Source organism: Sciurus vulgaris (genome assembly GCF_902686455.1).
Source record: "Sciurus vulgaris genome assembly, chromosome: X".
Lineage (NCBI taxonomy): Eukaryota > Metazoa > Chordata > Mammalia > Rodentia > Sciuridae > Sciurus > Sciurus vulgaris.
In genome coordinates, this window is record NC_136471.1 from 96455595 (window position 1) to 96461993 (window position 6399).

General features: G+C 51.1%; 1 protein-coding gene across 6 annotated transcripts in view; it reads right to left on the reverse strand.

The window, feature by feature from the left end:
• CDK16 (cyclin dependent kinase 16) overlaps positions 1-3366 on the reverse strand; it is a 33769-nt gene extending 30403 nt beyond the window's left edge. For 3 of the 6 annotated variants that reach the window (XM_079123485.1, XM_079123484.1, XM_079123486.1), the window contains exon 1: positions 2626-2759. The gene's annotated coding sequence lies outside the window, so the exon portion shown is untranslated. Of the gene's footprint in view, positions 1-2625; positions 3031-3066 lie in introns of those variants that run through there. The other 3 variants (XM_079123482.1, XM_079123483.1, XM_079123487.1) reach the window with 3 other exon arrangements.
• Positions 3367-6399: the final 3033 nt, after the last annotated feature.

Sequence of the window (6399 nt, forward strand, 5' to 3'; positions counted from 1 at the left end):
TCTTGTGTCCCCATATGGCATGGATACCCATTGCTTTGCATGTGGTGACAAGGAATGGGGGAGGGGGTTGGAGAAACTGTAAGGAGGGCTGAATGAAAAACAGGGAGGGAGTCAGGAGCAGTCATGACTTCTGGAACCCTGAAGGGCTGATATGTTATAGAGTTCCATTTTTTGAGACTTTAGGAAGATGTGGTAGGAAATCTGTGTATCATGCAATACTCCCAGTGGTGAGGCTGGAGAAGCTGAGCAGGCCCCTGTGAACAGATACTTCAAAATTTATATGCAGCAAAACTATTAATATTATCATTTCAGTTTTGTGAACCTATAGATTTTGAAGTAAGTGAAGAAGGGGGCAAGAAACTGGATATACAACTCTACCCCAAAAAGGGCATATGTCCAGGGGGCTGGGGTTGTAGCTCAGTGGTAGAGTGCTTGCCTAGCACTTGTGAGGCACTGGGTTCGATCCTCAGCACCACATAAAAATAAATAAAATAAAGGTAGTGTGTCTACCTACAACTAAATTTTCTTTTTAAAAAAAGGGCACATGTCCTTCCTGACCCTCCAAGGACACACACCCATCCTCAGACTATTCTCATACCCAAGGATACTTCCACTTCATAACATACGATCCACTGAGGACACAGCTATTACACTATTACTCCCATAGTCACATAACTCCTCATCCTGACCCTCATGGGCACACACCCTCAAGGTCTCACTACATCTTAACTCCTATTAGCACCCATGATTTCCCCTTTTATCTCTAACTCCCCCTGCAGTGCTCAAAGCCCTAACTTATTGCACTGAACACTGTTGGCATATGCTCAGTCCCTCTAAATAACTTTTGCCAACACATTCTTGGGCCCCTCCCTGACCCAGTTGCCTGTTAGCTCCTTCACAGTACTGATCCCCTATTAATGTATGGTTCCCCCCAGGATTCTGGCCCTCACTATCATGCACTTGGGACACTCCACAACTGACCTGAATTAACATTCACTGGCTCTTCACACTGCTCTAGATCTCATTAGCACAAAATGAACATTGAAGATCCCCGACCAGTTTTTGCCCACACTCAGGCCCCTTCACACCTATGACCATCGTTAACATACATTCTGTCCGGGTTCTTCCACTACCCTAGCCCCTCCATCAGCACAAACTGGACCTTCACTCTACCCTGACCCCTATTAGCACACACATGGCCTTACAAGTCCTGCCTCCCCATTAGCACACCCTGAACTCTTACTCAGCCCTATTCCCCAGGGACACACAAACACACTGTTCTGTAATGGTCTGACCCTCATTAATATACACAGCTCTCCATTCAGTCCTGACCCCCATTAGCACACACTTCAGTTCTCCATGGCTCTAATCCACTTTGGCACACCTACACCATCACATATTCCTGTCCTGTCTCTCTCTGCTTCAATCCCTCCACAGTTTTAACCCTTGTTGGTTCACATTTGGGCCTCTTCATAGCACTGCTCCCCCTATTACACACTAGATGCCCTCCACAGTTCTACTATTGAGGTTCCCCCTGAACCTCAATATATTCCAGTGCTGCACCAACATGAACACATTGTCTTCACAATGTTCTGACACTCCTTAGCATATTCCAGATCTCATACTGCTGACTCTCCCCCGATGGTACACATTTACATGTCTTTGACTCTAAAACCACATTAGCAGTCACTAGAACTTCATATACAGTATTACTTTCTGGAGTCTCATATTCCCTGTCTTTGTGGACTCACACCTCACCTTGACCCTTAGTGTGCTGAGCGCTTACAGTACTAAGACACTTCCCTCACCATCACCCTCTTCACACATATATACACAATTTTGATACCCAATAACACAGGCTCATTTCCACCATCGTGCCCCCATTAAACACCCTTGGCATATACTGGGCCTCACACTACCCAGATCTTTATTACCACATGCATACACCACTAAGGCCACTGTTTAGCACACACTGGACACTCGAGTCCTCCATCTGTCCCTCCATGAGCACACCCTGGACCCTCACACTCTGCAGTCTCACCATCGACAGACACAAAATTAATACCATCTTGACCGTCACCACCATACACGGGGCCTCTTAGCCCTGATCCGACTGCCACACTTTCTGGTACTTCTACCACCCTGTCACCTACATATACACTGGGCCTTTGAGCCCAAAACTCCACTAGCATATCCTAGAATTTTCCTGAGACCCTATCCCCTAAATACACTATCAGATCCCTCAGGGACCTGCAAACCCCTTCCATTAACACACACTGAGTCTCAAACCTTACATGCTCCGACCCCTGCACATCTCAGGCCTCCATTACCAAACCTCGAGTCTTTCGCTACTCGTTACCCATTCCCACATCCTCCGGTCCTTTGATCACCCTGCTCCCCCTTAGTACCCACAGCACTTTCCATCCCCAGCTCCCAGGACGGGCCCAGGGCGGGGCCAAGGTCAGGGAGGCCTCAAATGACCCCCGACCCTGATGCATTCTGGGAAATTCGTTGGGAAAAGGGGGCACCTGCCAGCCTGGCAGCCCAGACCCGGGGGCACCGCCCGGTGTCTGGGTTTGTTCTATAGGAGAAGCCCCCCACCCTGGGTCTCGCAGACGCGCTCACCGGCGGGGGCGCGCGAGCAACCTCAGAGCCTCGGGGCCGGCGCGGTGGCGCCTGGGGCGGCGGCCCAGGATGAGGCCGCGCGACCTCCTTCTCCTCCAGTTCGCCGCAGGCGCCCGTCCCAGTAGTCTTCGGCCATGGCTGCTGGGCCCGGGCCGCCGCCGGCTGAGGAGGAGGAGGCGGCGGCGGCGGCGGTGGCTGAGGCGGAGGCGGCGTCCCGCTCAGCCGGCCATGAGCTTGGCCGCTGCGGGCGATGCCCCCGGGCTCGTTGGCGCCCGCTGGAATCCGAGTGCTCACTGCGGCTCGCGGCTCAGAGCCGACTGCTCGCGGAGACGCGGCGGATCCCAGGGCCGAACAGCCAACGGCCCAACCGCCGCGCGCGCTGCGCTCCACGCATGCGCACGCACGCGCTGGAAAGGGTGAAGTGGGAAGGAGGGGACTCACCTCTGATTGCCTGTACCAAAAGACGCGTCCGCAGCGGGAGGGGGCACGGCCATTGCGCGCCCACAGGGGAATGTGGCGCCGGCCCTGGAATGGCGCCAGGGGTAAATGTGGCGGTTTAGTACTCGGTTTCGATCTTTCCAGAGGTTTGTTAACGCCGAGGTGAGCAGCAGCCAGTAGCCAGGCTGCTGGTCACCACTCTCTCCCCCTATTCGTTCTCACTTGGTACATCCCCATGGTGGCAAACGGGACTTTTACAAGGAGGAAAAAAGATGAGACAATTAGTTCTGGTCCCTTGAGATGCCCCGGGAGGCAGGAATTTTAAAGGTTCAAAAGAAGATGACTTTTCTAAAAGAGGTGGCCTGGATAATCATTGGCTTTTACCACCTTAGATAGGACAGCCTAGCCCCGCCCTGCCGCCCCCCCTCCACCGTTCATTCCCACTGTGAACGTGTGCAGCCCCGCCCTTTGAGGTTGTCGCTGAGCCAATCGGATTTGTTCCCTGTGGTGAGGCAGAGCAAGAATGAAGGGCGTGGCTGAGCTGAAGAGGCGTGATTTCACCTTTCCTCCTTATCGCCCCTTCTCCCCTGCCCGATTTTCATTGGTTTTCGCCGTGGGGGCGGGGAGTTCCTTTTTGTTCAATACTCCTAACTATAGGCTGAATATTCCGCAAGGTGACTGACTGGTTCAAAGAACGTTCAATCGGGCACCGTCCCGCCCTTAACCCTTCCTCTCTCTCCTTCGACCTCTTGGGGTGGAGCCTAGACTGAGAAGAAAGATAGACCTTTAGAGGGGCGGGCTCCAGTACTGCGCAAGCTTGGAACTTTGGGTGGGGCGGGGCTTCTTCCTGTCTCACGCAAACGCATGCACCCTGAATCGCTTTTTCTAGCACCTCAACTACCTCTTCTTGTCCGCCACAGCACTGTCCGCAGTTCCCCTCCACGGTTGTATTTGTTATTTACTGTGTTCTTTTGCGTGCCAGGTACTATTAGGCATACCAAACCCCTCACTCCTCTCTGCCTGGAAAACTCCAGCTCAAGGGACTGGGCAGCCTTGGTGGGCCTTCTGGGACTTCCTACACTGCACCCCAGTTCAAAAGCAGGCTCTCTGCCTCTTCTGAACTTCCCTTTACAGCAGCCTTGATCACACCAGTTAGGATTTTCAGTAAGGTTCATGTTAGCAAGGACTTCCTGGGCCATGATGTGAATGGAAATAATTACAAAGATAAGTCACCACCACTGGATAGACCTCATCTCCTACCCTTTTTCCTCACTCCAGCCATACTTCCTTCTGTTCCTGAATAAGGCAGGCACAATCCAGGACTTTGCACTGGCTAGAAGTTCCCTTTGCCCCATATATCAGAATGCCTCATTCACTAGCTTCTTCCAAATCCCTGAATCAGTCACCTTCCACAGGATGACTTCCTTGATTACCTATTTAAAAATCCCTGCCTGCATCCCCAATAACTCCATATCCCCAGACCCGGCTCTATTCTTCACCTTTCTAAAAGTACAAGTTTTTTCCCCACCTGCAATACTGGGGAGGAACCCAGGACCTTGCATATGCGAGGAAAGTCCTTCTACCACTGAGCCACATTCCCAGCCCCAATCCACTTCTAACAATTTACTTATGCTGTCTTTTCTGGGTTTTGACCTAGCAGAACATAAGTCCCAGGAGGTCAGGGTTTTCTTTTTTCTTTTTTTTTTTTTTTTTTTTTCTTTTTTTTAATTCACTGCTGTGTCCCATATGTGTGCAACAGTGCCTGGCACACAGTTGGTACTAAATGTTGAATGGCATGTAGTTTTCAGGAAGAGATAAGAGGAGACACCCTTGTTCCCCACTGTCCATTGTCTGCAGGGTGCAGAGGGCTCAGTGCAGTGACCCAGCTGGGGCCTTCCGAGCCCTGGTCTCCTATCTGGCAGGTTTAACAGTAGACAAACACAAGAAGCAAAATGGTACCTGGGAAAGGAACTAATATGCAACCAGGATTAATGAGTAATACAGAAGTGGGCTTTGATAAAGGGTAGAGTGTCAGGTATAAGGTATCAAGGGGATCAAGAAGCTGTAAAAAGCGCTGGGGAGATGGTCGTGGCGCTAATCCCAGTGATGTGAGGCTGAAGTAGGATTGCCAGTTTGAGGCCAGCCTCAGGAACTTAGCAAGGCCCTAAGCAAATTGGCAAGGCTGTATCAAAACAAAATCTTTTTAAAGGGCTAGGGATACAGTTCAGTAGTAAATTGCCAGAGTTCAATCCCCGGTACCAAAAGTAAATAGTAAGGCTGGGGATGGATGTGGCTCTGTGGTTAGGCATCCTAGGTTCAATCCCTGGTACAATCCCTGGTTCACTCCCCAAAAAGGGGGTGGGGTAACAGTGATAGGTGCTTACCTAGCAAGAGCAAGGCTCTGGATTCAATCCCCTGCACCACAAAACTACTAAAACAGAAGCTGTAAAGACAACTGTCTGGAGAGTCAGGAGTTGTAATGGGGTGGGGGGCGTCTAATGAACTAGGTGCACAGGGTATTGAAGAAGGTGGGACAGTAGAGAAATGGGGGAGAGGAATAAGCATGCATGCAAGCCTCATCTGTAACAGGAGAGACAGTGGCCAGATGTGTGGAGTGCCTGCAGTACTATGGAGCAGTACTATTGGAAAGGTGCTTGTGGTGGTGAAGTCTCTCCACTTAACCTAGACAGCTACCAGCACCACTAAGCAGACACCAGAGGTAAAGTGCTTCTCTTAGCCCCAGTGTCCTGGTGAGGACTAAATGGGAACTATGAAGGATGAGATCACCCAAGCAGAGCAGGCCAAGAGGAAAAAAATGGTCATGAGATGAAGGGGTCCACAGTATACACTGTGCCTGGGGCTAGGAGCTGGCCCAGGAGGCAGATGTGGGGACAGGCTGTGATGGGAACCTAGCCAGGTTCAGGAATATGTTAAGCTATTTCCAACACTCAGTTAATTGGAGAAGTGAGGGGTCTTGTTTCTAAGTAGGACAGAGAAACTGGTTCCTGAAGGAAAGGCACAGACATATGAGTGGTATCCTTAGGAACCAGGAGCTAGTTCCAATGAAGGACCTCTGTGGAAGTGGCCAGCTAAATTGGTGTCTGGAGCACTCAACCAAAACACACAGACACACGTACGAGAACACGATAGCTCTGCAGTCTGCAGTCCCAGTGGGGGTGGGGGTAAGTCTCCTCCTGCCTGCATTAACCAGTGTTTACCTCTCTGACCCCACAGACAGGTCTCCCCTCGAAGACAGGAAGCCTGAGCACTCTCAAGAGGCAACAGGCAGATCTAGGCCCAATGAGGACAGGGTGAGGCAGAGGCTTTGCTCTCTAA